Consider the following 13716-nt stretch of genomic DNA (forward strand, 5'->3'; position numbering starts at 1 on the left):
GGTAGACGAAGAAGTGGTGACATTAGAAGACCACAAACTGGACCACATTAGGGATAAGCAGTTCAAAAGGGAACTAGAGGACCTACTGGTCGAATATGAGGATGTGTTTTGCAAGTCACCAAAATTTATGGGCAAAACACAACTTATAGAGCACAAAATAGAAGTGACAGAAGACAAACCAGTAAAATGCCGCCCTTATAGAGTCTCACAATCCGAGCGGGAAATCATTGACACACAAATAAAAGAAATGCTCGAATGCGGAGTAATAAGACCATGCCACTCGCCGTGGGCAAGCCCCGTTGTACTAGTAAAAAAGAAAGATGGCACCACGAGGTTCTGCGTGGATTACAAAAGAACTATAAACCCGGTCACCAAAAAGTCGTGTTACCCGATACCACAAATCGATGACATTCTCACATACATGGGGAATGCCAAGTACTTCACGACTTTGGACATGTTTTCGGGTTACTGGCAGATACCTATAGAGGAGTCATCCAAACAATACACGGCATTCACGGCACAGGGACATGGATCATACGAATTCAACGTGTTAAGCTTTGGTCTATGCAATGCACCAGCAACCTTCCAACAACTTGCAGATAGAATATTTAGGGACCTAAAATGGAAGGACATACTAATTTATTTAGATGATATTATTATTTATTCAGAGAACTTAGAGGAACACTTAGCAAAATTACAAAAAGTATTCCAGAAAATGAGAGAAGCCAATCTGACCTTAAAACCGAGTAAATGCGAATATTTACAGGAAAAGATAAGGATTTTGGGCTACACAGTAAGCAAGGAAGGAATAAGCCCAGAGGAAGAAAAACTTGCAGGAATTAAGCAATTCCCCACACCCAAGAAAACAAAGGACCTACAAAGCTTTTTAGGATTATGCAATTTTTATAGGAAATTTATAAAGGATTACGCGGTATTGGCACGGCCCTTACATGAGGCCACAAAAAAGAACAAATTCTGCTGGGGTGAAGATCAAGTGAAAGCATTTGAGCTGCTGAAAGAAAAACTCACGTCATCCCCAGTATTAAAACATTACAATCCAAATGTAGGATGTACAATGCACACGGACGCCTGTATAGATGGAATAGGGGCAATTCTGCTCCAAGAAGGCAGTGACGGTCAAGACCACCCGATAGCATATATAAGCCGGGCCTTGTCAAAAGCAGAGAAGAACTATTCGATCAGCGAGCTGGAGCTATTAGCAGCAGTCTGGGGAATGACCTACCTAAGGCATCTAATTTATGGACACCCTGTAAAAATCGTAACAGATCACCACGCATTATGCTGGATACACAATGTAAAAGATCACTCAAGAAGATTAGCACGTTGGGCTCTCAAGTTGGCAGAATTTGACTACACGGTATATAAAAAAGGCAGTAAGCACCAAGATGCGGACTGCCTATCACGGAACCCGGTGGCAGGATGGAGCGAAGTCGAATTAGATGAATTAGACGATATACCCACTTTCACGATATCAACGTTAGACATAGGAGAATTGCAGAATAAGGATAAGGCCATACTAGAATTAAAAACAGCAATAAGCAACCCCGAATCAACAAACGTTGACGCACTGACACGGCGAAAAAATAAAGAATTTTAGGCTGAGGGAGGGCGTTCTGTATAGAGCAACACAAACTAAGGAAGGACTGGAACACGCACTCGTGATCCCCGGTCACTTAGGGAGGAAATTTTGTGGGAAGCTCACAACGCACCTACCAGCGGACACATGGGGGTAACAAAAACTCTGAGCAGACTTACTCCCAAATACTATTGGGATTCGATGACTAAGGACGTCAGAAATTACGTTAAAGGTTGTAGGGACTGCCAGGCGAGAAAGGGCCAACAAATGATAAGCCATTGGGCTTACTCCAGCCAATAAAAGTGGGCAAAGTATTTGATAAAGTAGGGATAGACCTACTGGGACCATTCCGGAAAAGTAACCAAGGCAAGACAACGATAGTAGTAGTGACAGACTACGCGTCAAGATACGCCATCACAGCGGCCCTGCTAACGGGAAGGCAGGACCTGTGGCAAAATTCTTATTGGAACGAGTAATACTAATTCACGGCGTTCCTAGAAGCATCCTCAGCGATAGAGGCAAGGTATTTCAATCCGAACTAGTGCAGGAATTACAACAGATTATGGGTCTGAAAAGCACTTTTACAACGGCATACCACCCTTCGTGCAACGGCCTAACTGAACGCTTAAACAAAACGTTGGCGGACATGCTGTCACTATACTTGCAACACAGAGCAGACAGATTGGTGCACTTATCTGCCTTTCGTGACATTTGCATACAATACGGCCAAACAGGAAACGACACGATTCAGCCCATTTCAACTAATATTCGCAAGAAACCCCACACTCCCACTAGACGCCACCCTTTTAGAAACTGAGGACGAATCAAACACGAACGAATTAAGAGAAAAAGCTTTACTGTTAAGGGCAATTGCTGTAGACAATATCCACAAAAAACAGCAGAAGGACAAGGACATTTATGATAAATACCACAGAAATGGTGAATTTGAGGTAGGAGATAGGGTGAAAATATTCATTCCTATCAGGAAGGTGGAAAAAGTGAGAAACTGCTACTACGATGGTTCGGACCCTACAGAATAATAAAGAAACTCAGTGAGGTTAACTACGAAGTAAAACAAGAAAAAGGGAAAAAAAACGGATATAGTACACATAGGGAGGATTTTACCATTCTATGACGAATGGACGTCGGGAGACATATCCGAGGGGGATTCGGACGTGGAATGCAAGGAAGAGGAACAATGACTAGCACAAGTCGGTCGGCCCTACATGGAACGGAGACAGTAATACAAACAATTCTTGTAGGCCCGGCACGTCGGATACACAGCATGTGGAAGTATCAGCTGGGGCAACATGGAAAACACTACCAGAAACAATACTTTATGAGGGCACTATTCCATTGACTTACGTCATCCCATGGTTAGAACCTAAACTGAGCACAGAACCAGGGTCAGACAGGCAGATAATTGCGAGAGCAATGGCCAACACATATACTGCAGAGCGAAAAAACACTTAGAGGAATTAGAAAGGGCAATAGATGTGGAGATGGACAAATACAAAGCAGCCTGGTACCCGGAGTGGTCAGAGTCTGGAACAGACAAAACGTCAGAAACGAACGTTCTCACTAGGATTCATTGCGGACGGGCTTAATTACTGCTGCGGGGTAGCAACCCAGGAAAAACTTGACTCAATGTCCATGGAAGAGGGCAAACTGGAAGCCACATATAAATGCCCTACATGGTACTATGAGTAATACACTGAAATTGATCAGTACACATTCTGAAGAACAGAAACGCTGCCAGGAAGAATACCAACATGGCAATCAAGAAAACAGAAAGTAGGGTGCACATATTAGAGGAATTCCTAAACGAGGTTCGAAAAGGGAAATAGCAGGAAGGGAATTAGCGACAGGGTCTCTGGAGGCAAACATGCAAGCAAATCTGGGGGATGGCAAGGAAAATGATCTTACTAATTAGAAGAATGCGGAGCCAATCCGCAATACAAGAATGTAGGCATAAACATATACCACTGTCACTAATTCAACCTGAGACGTTAAGGAGCGATCTAAATAAAATAAAGAACGAGATAGGAAAAGACAACATCGATTTAAGCCATACCTGTATCCAACTTAGCATCATACCTTTCCGTATACCAATAGCTGAGTGCACCTTCTCCGGAGAACAGCTGGTGGTACACGTCAAGGTACCAACAGTAACTAAAAATCACCAGTGGCAGCTATTCCAACTCCAGACAAACCATTCGCATGGCAGGGCCAGACATGCACATTAAAGCACTCACCACTTGATGGCCGTAGCAAATAACCAGGGGACCACGGTCCTAAAAGAAATCACAGGCATTGCACTACACGAATGCAAACCATTTCAAGATAGGCTGTGCTACTTACCAAGGTTCTCGGGCGACCAAACGCAAGGCCCTTCGTGCGCTCGAAAACTTGTTTCATGGATCCACAGTGGAAGATATAGCGGAACATTGCCCTATGCATTGCCACCAGTCGAACCTAATGATCATATCTGAAACAGGTCCCGAAGAATTCCTCATCACACACCCAAAAGCTAACACGACAATCAGCTGCCCTAAAGCACCACTAAACTCGGGAGGAAATGTTAAAACTACCAGGAGCATTAAAATCAACTTACCATGCAAATGCCAGCTATTAGAAACAAGGACGTTGTCATCCAAAACGATTCCTTGCAAAGACGAAGAAAATCCAGCTTCCATACGGCACATACTTACCAGCCGCAGGGGACTAACCCTAAAAACATATCGTGTTAAAAAACCATCTAGATAGCCAGGCATTTTTACCTACCTTTCATAACCTATATCAGAATGCCTAAACCGTAACTGCCCACCAAACCTGCCACATTTCAACCTAACCTCAGAACAAAGAGTAAGGTTAAACATGGACCTCGAATGGGAAAAACAGGAACACCTCGCCCACGTGGAAATACACCAGGGCCACACTCCTTCATGTTCACGTGGAACATAGTCTTGTCAATAGCGGTAATTACTACTGTTACGAGACCAACATTACTCGCATTGGCACAGGCAGCCACACAGAAAAACGGGGCACCCCAAGCACCCGGGGGGCACGCAGGATATACTGGCTGGGCGTGACAACGTGGCTAATCGGAGGGATAATAATCGGCGTCATATTGTACGGCCTGCTGAACACCTACCTTACTCCCGTAAAAAAAACAATACACCCGGTCAGAGCACCGAAACTGAAGAACCTTCGTGTTGAAATCGACGAATCATCAGAACTAGGCAAGACATTGACCGAAGGTGTGGCCCATCAATTAGAACGACAGTTGACAGGAAACGCGCGCACAGTGAACGAGCAATAAGTCAAGTCACTCAAACTTAGCATAGAACAAACAAACGACTAGATAGGATACAGATATATTTAGTACCGATATTTTTTTTTTTTTTTTAAAGCCGTTTATTTCCAACAGGCCGAGGCCCACTTACAGGAAATTGAAAAATAGTATACGAACACAAACTTAAATAATAACTAAATACTAATAACTAAAAAAAAAAGACGAACAAGAATGAAGTTACACAATACAATCAGAAAAAGGTAGAGGGAGGTAGGTACAAAGGATATGTGCTTGTGGACAACAGGATTTAGGGGGGAAAGCCGGAGAACGAGCGAAACCTGTGCAACAAGGACGAGAGACTGTCGCAAAAGATATCTGATTCAGCCGCTACACGGTTATAGGTGTGACAGGCTTTGTGTATAGGGTCCTGGAATAGGATGTTGGACCTCGCAAATGCCAATGAAAAAGTTGGTTGATGCCTAACCGCCGTACGAGGAATATTAAACGAAACCCGCTCTAACAAGTACGGGCAGTCTATTTTAGAGTTGGTAAGTTTATAAAGAAACGAGAGTGACTGCAACTCCCGACGTACAGCCAGAGGAAGTTCTGAAAACCTAAGAAGAATACGGTTATGCTCCAACCCCCTTTCTGGGTATACATTATCCTCTCTAAACATCAAGTATTTCAGGAATCTTCTTTGCACGGACTCAAGAGTTTGAATGTGGGAGTTGTATATAGGGGACCACACTATTGAACCGTAATCCAATTTTGATCTTACATAGGAGTTATACAGCACTTTGATAGTATCCTGGTTAGCAAAATGTTTGCAGTTTCTCAAAACAAAGCCCAGAGTTTTAGAGGCGCTGGCAGACACCTGTTCGATGTGAGGAATAAAAGAGAATTTGGCATCGAAAACCACTCCCAGGTCTTTTATAGTGGATAGTCTGTCAAGGGTGGATTCGCACAATGTATAATTAAATTGTACGAGGGTTTTATTTCGTGAGTATGAGACTACGTTACATTTCGAGATGTTGAGGTTTAGCCGGCTAGCCAGGCACCACTGACTGAGAACGGATATGCTGTCCTGCAAGAGGGTGCAATCCGCCGAAGTATCAATGCGATTAAATATTTTTATGTCGTCAGCATAAGCCAGTGTACTGCAATTGAGTGTTGAAATCAGATCGTTTATATAAAGGTTAAAAAGTAAAGGGCCCAGATTAGAACCCTGAGGTACGCCAGAAGTAGGAATAAACATGTCCGATCTAAAGCCCTCATACTCAACGAACTGCCTACGCCCCAAGAGGTAAGATTTCAACAACGAAACCAAGTTGTCGGAGAAACCAAAATGCTCAGAAACTTTCTGGAGTAAAAGGGAGTGGTCAATCTGGTCAAATGCCTTGGTAAAGTCCGTGTAAACAACATCAACTTGGCCTCCATTGTTAATGGCGCCGCAGACGTAAGAGGAGAACGAGCACAAATTAGTCAAACATGACCTCCCAGAATAGAAACCATGCTGATGACTCGAGAGCCCGTTGCAAACCCTGCAAAAGAGACGCTTATAGAGAATGATCTCAAACACTTTAGAAAAGCTACACAAGATTGAAATAGCTCGGTAGTTCTCGACTTGATGTGGGTCATCTTTTTTAAAGACAGGACAAACCCTGGCAACCTTCCAGACCTCAGGAAATTGACCGTTGCTCACAGAAAGATTGAACAGGTGGCAAAGTGGAACGCTCAAGGCAAAAGCACAGTCTCTCACCAAAAAGCCCGGAATTCCATCGGGGCCAGCTGTAGCTTTGTTTTTCAATATCTTGCAGGCTGAAACGACCTCATCGGGGGTAAGTACGGGAATATTTATTATCTCACATTGGTTTGATTGATGGGGGGGGTCCACGATCATCGGGTGTTTTGTAAACGCTATTAAAGTAATCTGCAAACGCAGATACGATATTCTGGGGCCCGTTGACTGGTTGATTTGCGTAATTCATAGTGGCCGGAATTCGGGATTGGGCTTTTTTGCTTTGGATGAATGACCAAAAATTGGAAGGATTACTTTTATATTTGACTCAGCATTTTCAATAAATTTAATGTATGCATGATGGGATTGTGTCTTAATGAGTCTGCGCAGAGTTTTGAAATTCTCGAGGCTGCGGACGGAATTATGAGTTTGCAACGCCAAAGTCTTTCTTTTTTGAAAATGTTGTTGATCAATTCTTTGGTAAACCAGCAAGGAAAGCGCCTCTGCCTGGGGGATTTAAGAGGCGCACATCTAGCAAAGCTGTTATTAAGAATCTCATAAAAGGACTGACAGGCATGAGGAAGATCAGATGAGTCAACAACAGAAGACCAGTTGGTATGCAGCAACAGATCATAAAGCTCGGGATAATTCGCTTTGCGAAAATTAAAGTGAGTTGAGCTAACATTGTTTACAGAGAAGCCAGCGGTGGAGGATAAGGCTGCCCGAAACTCAAAAACCAAAGTAGGGTGATATGGATCTTCCTCTAGCAGAGGGGATTCACAGCGAGCGAGATTAATTTTGAAATTGGCAAAAACTAGATCAAGCAACCGGTTGTCAGAATTAAGTACGGTGTTGTACTGTGACAGACGAAGAAACTCGCAAAGCTGAAGAAGATTCCCGTGTCTGGGACTATGAGGTGCAGGTTGCATAAACGAAGGAATGTTGAAATCTCCGAGGAAAATAATGTTTTTTGAAGGAGCGTGTCGAGAGCAGAAAGCTGATCAAAAAATGTTTCTACCTCGATGCTAGTAGTATTTGGAGGTATGTATACAGTAAATACAAAAAATACAAAATACGCACAAGTAAACTTACAACCTAAAAAATCAATACTTGGCACATTTATTCTGATTTGTGAAAGATCCATAAGCTCGGAGTTGAGCCTTCCATGAACGCCAAGCATAACCCCACCACCCTGGAAGCATCCATCAAGTTGATTCTTCTATCCGAGCGATAAACCAAATAGAAGTCAGGAAAAAGTTCCGAGTCCAGAATGTCAGGTTGGAGCCACGACTCAGTGATTACGATGATATCATAGTCTGAGGAGGCAACACTGCTGAAGAAACGATGGGTCTTAGTCCGAAGACCACGAACATTCTGGTACAGGCAAGTTAATTCATGGTTGATGTTGATTGTTGGCTCGTTAAGTTTTTTGATGTAATCGTGGGAATGCCTCTGACAAATTTCAAAACCAGATCTTCTTCTCCATTTGACCGACGATTCCGCAGTTCTTCCTTTGTGTCCTGAAGCTGTTTTAGTTGTGCTGGAGAAAGATCCGCTTCAATGTATATCCGATGCCGGTCGGCAAAGTGTCTCCTGTTCTTCGCTACATCAGTAGTTTTCGCAAGAGTAACCTTTACGGGCTTACAACCGTTACGGTTTGGTTTCCCAAACGAGACGACATTACTGGCCACGATTTGTTGACCAGAGTTGCTGGATAGTATCGTCGAGATCTGCGTGGTCTCAGGAATGCCCTCCTCGAGATTAAAGTTAAAAATCATTACGTTGTACATACGGGTTTGTCTTTGAACGACTTCCTGGACAATCTCTTCTTCGCGGTTCTGCCGAGCAGCGCCAGAAAGAGTTGTGATCTCATCGCCACCGCCGCTCGCCGAAAGTTGCAGTTTCAGTTTTATTTCGCCAATCTCAGACCTCAGTTCTGCATTAATTCTAACTTGATCTTCATATTTAGATAGGAGATTGGTGTGTTGAGACTCGATGTGCAGTAACTTTTCCATGATATCATCTAACGAGATAGATTTGGGAGTTCCAGTGTCTTCACCGGGAACACTCGTGGGTGAGGGAGCGCCCGGCCCAATAGAGCGCCGGTGAGTTGTGTTAGAGGGTTGGTTACTAGGTTTTACAGCATTCAAGCAGGGGTTGCAAGTCCAAGTGGTCTCCTTTGCTCTGCTCCATAAGGAGGCCTGCTTGTTAAATTCGGGGTTGGTTAGACCGGAGCAACCCTTATGGAACCAGGACAGCAAGAGCGACACGAAATAGATGGTTGGTTGTCTTTAATTAATTTTTCACAGTGAGAGCACCTTGGTAGTTTGTTTTCAGGAGCCATTCGCGCTGTTTGTCCGTACCCCAAATGCTGGCTCGAGAGGAATGTATTAAAAAAATGTAAACACTTTCAGATAAAAACTGGCCCAGCAGTCAGTTTGACTAAATTAAGAACGGAAATGTAATTACTTCACGTTCCACCTCAATGAGAGTTTTCAGATAATATGTTAGCACGTTTTAGAAAATTTAAGTATTAATAATACAAATGTATAACTGGTCGCCGAAGGCGAGGGGTAAATGAAATCAGACATATCTGTCCACAAAAAGACCCCTCGCGAAGCAGCACATGGGTGTCTGGGTAGCTGGGGGGCCAGTCACCAAACGGCACCTTAAATATATACACTTCCGGTACGATTCCCTTAAAGAAAAAAAAAAAAGAGCCAGAAAAAATGAAATAGCAAGTCCCGATCTAAGAATAACATACTCGTGGAAAGTCAGAACGGACTTGGTGTAGGAGACGTAGCAGCCGGGCCCTTAACCGCCGTCTGGTGCAAGGGAACCCTTGGTAACGAGAAACTAAAGGGAAAAAGAAAGGGAAAATGACACAGAGAAAAATAGAGGAAAGAGGAAAAAGTGAACTTACTTGATTCCATTATTCTGCTCTTACACTTCGACGACCAGTTAAACAATAAAATAAGTTGTAAGGGTAACATTTTGCATAAGTAGGGTGCAAACTAAGTATATTTCATAAAGCTTACATAGTCTAAACAATTAAGTATAAACAATAAAACATAAACTTACAAAATACATATTTAAATAGGTTGACCAACCGTCACGCCCTCTACAGCCAGGATACCACAACCTAGGAACTCACGGAGCAAGCGACCATCCCGCGCACTTCAAAGTGGACGAGGAAAGTCAATAGAGGGCGCCACCACCCGCGAACTGAGTAACGGGTGCTCTGGCGCACAGATAGGCAAGACGAAGCCGCGTAAGGCCGCCCTCCAGGAAGGAGCAACAGTTTCCAGGAGAACCACAAGAGAGATAACAAGGGGAGCGTAATAAGACATAAGTTACGATTGGTCACACGTTGTAAATAAAGCCATGGGGCATGTAGGTTATTTAGTTACGTTAGGGTTAAGTGTCCGGGGCGAACACTCTTCAGAGGGGGGAGATGTCACGAATAACATAAGTTGCACCATGTTCCGTTACCTAGGCTGGCCCCGGTCTCCCCCAGTACACTGCCGAATCAGCGAGACCGGCAAATTGGGGTCATGAGATGAGTATTTAATCGGCGTCTCAAGCCATCGAAGATTACTGGTCTCTGGGTCGGTCTATCGAGCATCAGTCCGAACTTCCTAGTGCCCGGACGGCTCGATACCTTCTTGGAAATCCAGGCTGAACAGACTAGAGTCCTTACGCAACCCAGTGGTGACCGTCGGGACTCTTGATCCTTTCAGTACCTAAAGTAAGTCCTTTAGGGCGTGTCGGTCATAGGGGTTCCCTGCTCGTATCGAGCGGGTTTCGCTTGGCGACACTCCAAGGGGGGCTTGCTGTGCATAAAGTAAATCCTTCGGGCTTGTCGGACATAGGGTTCCCTGCTCGTATCGAGCGGGTTCCGCTTGGCGGCACATCAGGAGGCCTTACGCACACTCACACACACACACACCCCCACGCACCCCCTCGTAGAGAGTGTTCCATGGGCGTCCCGCCTGTAGCGGTACTAGCGGCCCTCTTAATCTGGGGGTAAGATTAGTTAGGCATCATCGTCAGTATACAAATAAAGGATACATACTTGAGCTACGTTTGTTGTTTCTCTTCCTGCGCCACCCCCGAAACGTGACATGGTGGAGGCGCCTTGTTGAATCCCGGGGCTACTGATCTCCATATCTGTGGCCAAACCAAGCCGTACGCCCTAACAGGAATGAGAAAAGCGTACAACTTGAGATCAGCAAATCCTAGCAGCCCCTTTCAACCAAGGCACAGGAGTTCAAGCGTAGGAGACCCTTGGATGCAAGAAACAGATTACCTAACCCTTACGCTTGTAAATACAAGAAGGGAAGACATCGAGCAGCCACAAGAACCAGAAAACGATCTGGAAAATACAGTAATAGAGGCAGGAACACAGGTACAACCTGAAAAAAGAGATAAACCATTTGAAGGCATTAGGAGATCAAGGGAAATGGCGGACATTACCATTTCGGCTGTAGAGGCAGGGGAGAAAACACCCGCATTACCTCAGTTTATCAGCCCACCGACGTTCAACCCTGGTAGCGATTCAGCACCCCAATTTATCGGAACGTATGAACGAACAGCGGTGGCAAATAGTTGGAACGATGCCCTAAAAATCCTATACTTCCATCGTACCTGCAGGGTGCTGCAAACATTTGGTATAGAGAGTATAAGGCAGCAAACCCCGAAAGCAATTGGCTACACATCTGTCAGGCATTTAGAACAGAATTTAGCGACGGTAACCACAGTCGCCATCTGCTGGCAAAGGTGAAGCAAAGGAAACAGAGGGACCTAGAACAAACAAAAAATTTCTTTTACGATCTACGGGTACTATACGAGGAATACAGGGAAAACCTGGACCTCGACGAATTCCTAGATATTTTTCAGAATGGGTTAAGAGACATACCAAAAGCCAAATACTACTGGCTGACGAATTTTCCAATAACCCACCCAGAAATTTGGACGAGGTCAAAAAGCTTTGCGCTACTATTGATAACGCCCCTGAAGAATGCTCAGCACCACTTACCTTCAGACCACAGCGCCAGACAGAAGAAGAGGCCCATGGGCCAATAGCGCAAAGACAACCTCCATTTGACAATAACCGCTCGTACAGAACCCCGCCGCCGCCTAGGAGAGACTATGGGCCAACAGAGCAAAGACAGCCACCCTTTTACAATTCCCGCCAGGTTAGAACCCTCCACCACCCAGGAGAGTCTATGGCACTCCCCAGGCTGGGAATCCTGGAAGACAGCACCAACCCACTAGAACGTACGATAACAGGCCTAGATGCTACAACTGCGGCAAAATAGGCCACTTTGCTGCTGTTTGCAGAAGTAGACAGCAACACCCAAACTCCAGGGGGTGGCAAAACTAAGCCCCGTCACCCTCTCCACTCGGGGCCCGACGTGCTACAAAATACTGTATATTAATACTGTTGTAAATGACTGTTACGTACCAGCAATCATCGACACGGGCGCAGAACTAAATGTGATAAGCCATCTCCTAGTTGACAAGAAACGTAGAACCGGAGGCCCACACCACGTTGCTTGTAACAGCAGCCGGCCAAAAAGTAAAAAGTCTAGGCGAAACAATGGCATCACTGGAGCTCAGAGGGAACTACATGAGAAAATTGGAAATTAGAGCAACAATATTAGAGAATACACCACAACCCCTCATTTTGGGCGTGGAATTCTTAAGGGAAATGCAGGCAGCAATTTGCTTAATATCTAACACACTCACCCTAAATCGGGACTTAGTATTAACGCTCGGGGGAAAGCGAAATCCTGCACCCAAAAAACCAGGCATAACACGAAACTGGACAGAGGTGGTCCAGGAAATGCCGGGGTCCATCTTCAGTCTTCCAAGCAGCACTGCATGGGCCTTTGCAGTCTCTTCGGCTCCCAGTAGAGATAGAGGAGTAGGAAAAGCCATCAGGGACCATTTGGCAGATCAACACAGAAAAACTACCCGTAGGGAGCGTGGTCAGTTTGTTTAAGAAAAACAGACATACCCTACAGATGATAGTAAAAGAGGAAGGGAACGAATACATACCTACTCATACGCTACATCAGTGCTGTAGGAAATTGAAAGATTGGGCAGTACAAAATAAAATAAGTAAGGTGGCTATACCTAGATTGACATCCGCAAACAGCGAGTCAGATTGGGAAAAGCTTAAAGACCTTCTGTATGAGACATTCAGGGAAACAAGTGTGACGGTGCTGGTTTCAAAAAATAAAGAACCCCGACCAAGAAAAATCAAGACACAAGAAACCAGCTCCTGGAACACCCTGCCAAACTACATAAAAAACGATGACCACGTGATAATTAAGCTGAAGGCCAATGAAGATTACACCCTGAAGCCAGGAGAGGAAAAAAACCATCAAAACGTCACCGGAAATACCCTTGTCTACAGAAATGTTGGTAATACAAAATGAGGGATGGCTAGTACGCAACAACCTACTGTGCAACCTAGAAAGAGCCAAAGACTCTATATCACTGACCCTCAAGAACCTAGGGCCAACTAGAAGGGTTATTTACAAAGATACAACGGTGGCACGGCTAGAAGAGCCCAGTGGCTTGAGCACAACAGCACTCTGTACAACTCAGAGGGTAGACGAAGAAGTGGTGACATTAGAAGACCACAAACTGGACCACATTAGGGATAAGCAGTTCAAAAGGGAACTAGAGGACCTACTGGTCGAATATGAGGATGTGTTTTGCAAGTCACCAAAATTTATGGGCAAAACACAACTTATAGAGCACAAAATAGAAGTGACAGAAGACAAACCAGTAAAATGCCGCCCTTATAGAGTCTCACAATCCGAGCGGGAAATCATTGACACAACAAATAAAAGAAATGCTCGAATGCGGAGTAATAAGACCATGCCACTCGCCGTGGGCAAGCCCCGTTGTACTAGTAAAAAAGAAAGATGGCACCACGAGGTTCTGCGTGGATTACAAAAGAACTATAACCCGGTCACCAAAAAGTGTGTTACCGATACACAAATCGATGACATTCTCACATACATGGGGAATGCCAAGTACTTCACGATTTGGACATGTTTCGGGTTACTG

General features: G+C 44.6%; 1 long non-coding RNA gene across 1 annotated transcript; it reads right to left on the minus strand.

The window, feature by feature from the left end:
• Positions 1-8903: 8903 nt before the first annotated feature.
• On the minus strand, positions 8904-11832 carry LOC145739374 (uncharacterized). Its single transcript, XR_014181008.1, has 5 exons — positions 11669-11832; positions 11107-11433; positions 10706-11045; positions 9395-10650; positions 8904-9328 (listed from the first exon to the last, which is right to left on the minus strand). It is a non-coding gene; the product is annotated as an uncharacterized LOC145739374 (long non-coding RNA).
• Between the last annotated feature and the right edge of the window lie 1884 nt (positions 11833-13716).

Source organism: Ips typographus, unplaced genomic scaffold (assembly GCF_016097725.1).
Source record: "Ips typographus isolate SLU unplaced genomic scaffold, UJ_Ityp_2.0 IpsContig109, whole genome shotgun sequence".
Taxonomy (NCBI): domain Eukaryota; kingdom Metazoa; phylum Arthropoda; class Insecta; order Coleoptera; family Curculionidae; genus Ips; species Ips typographus.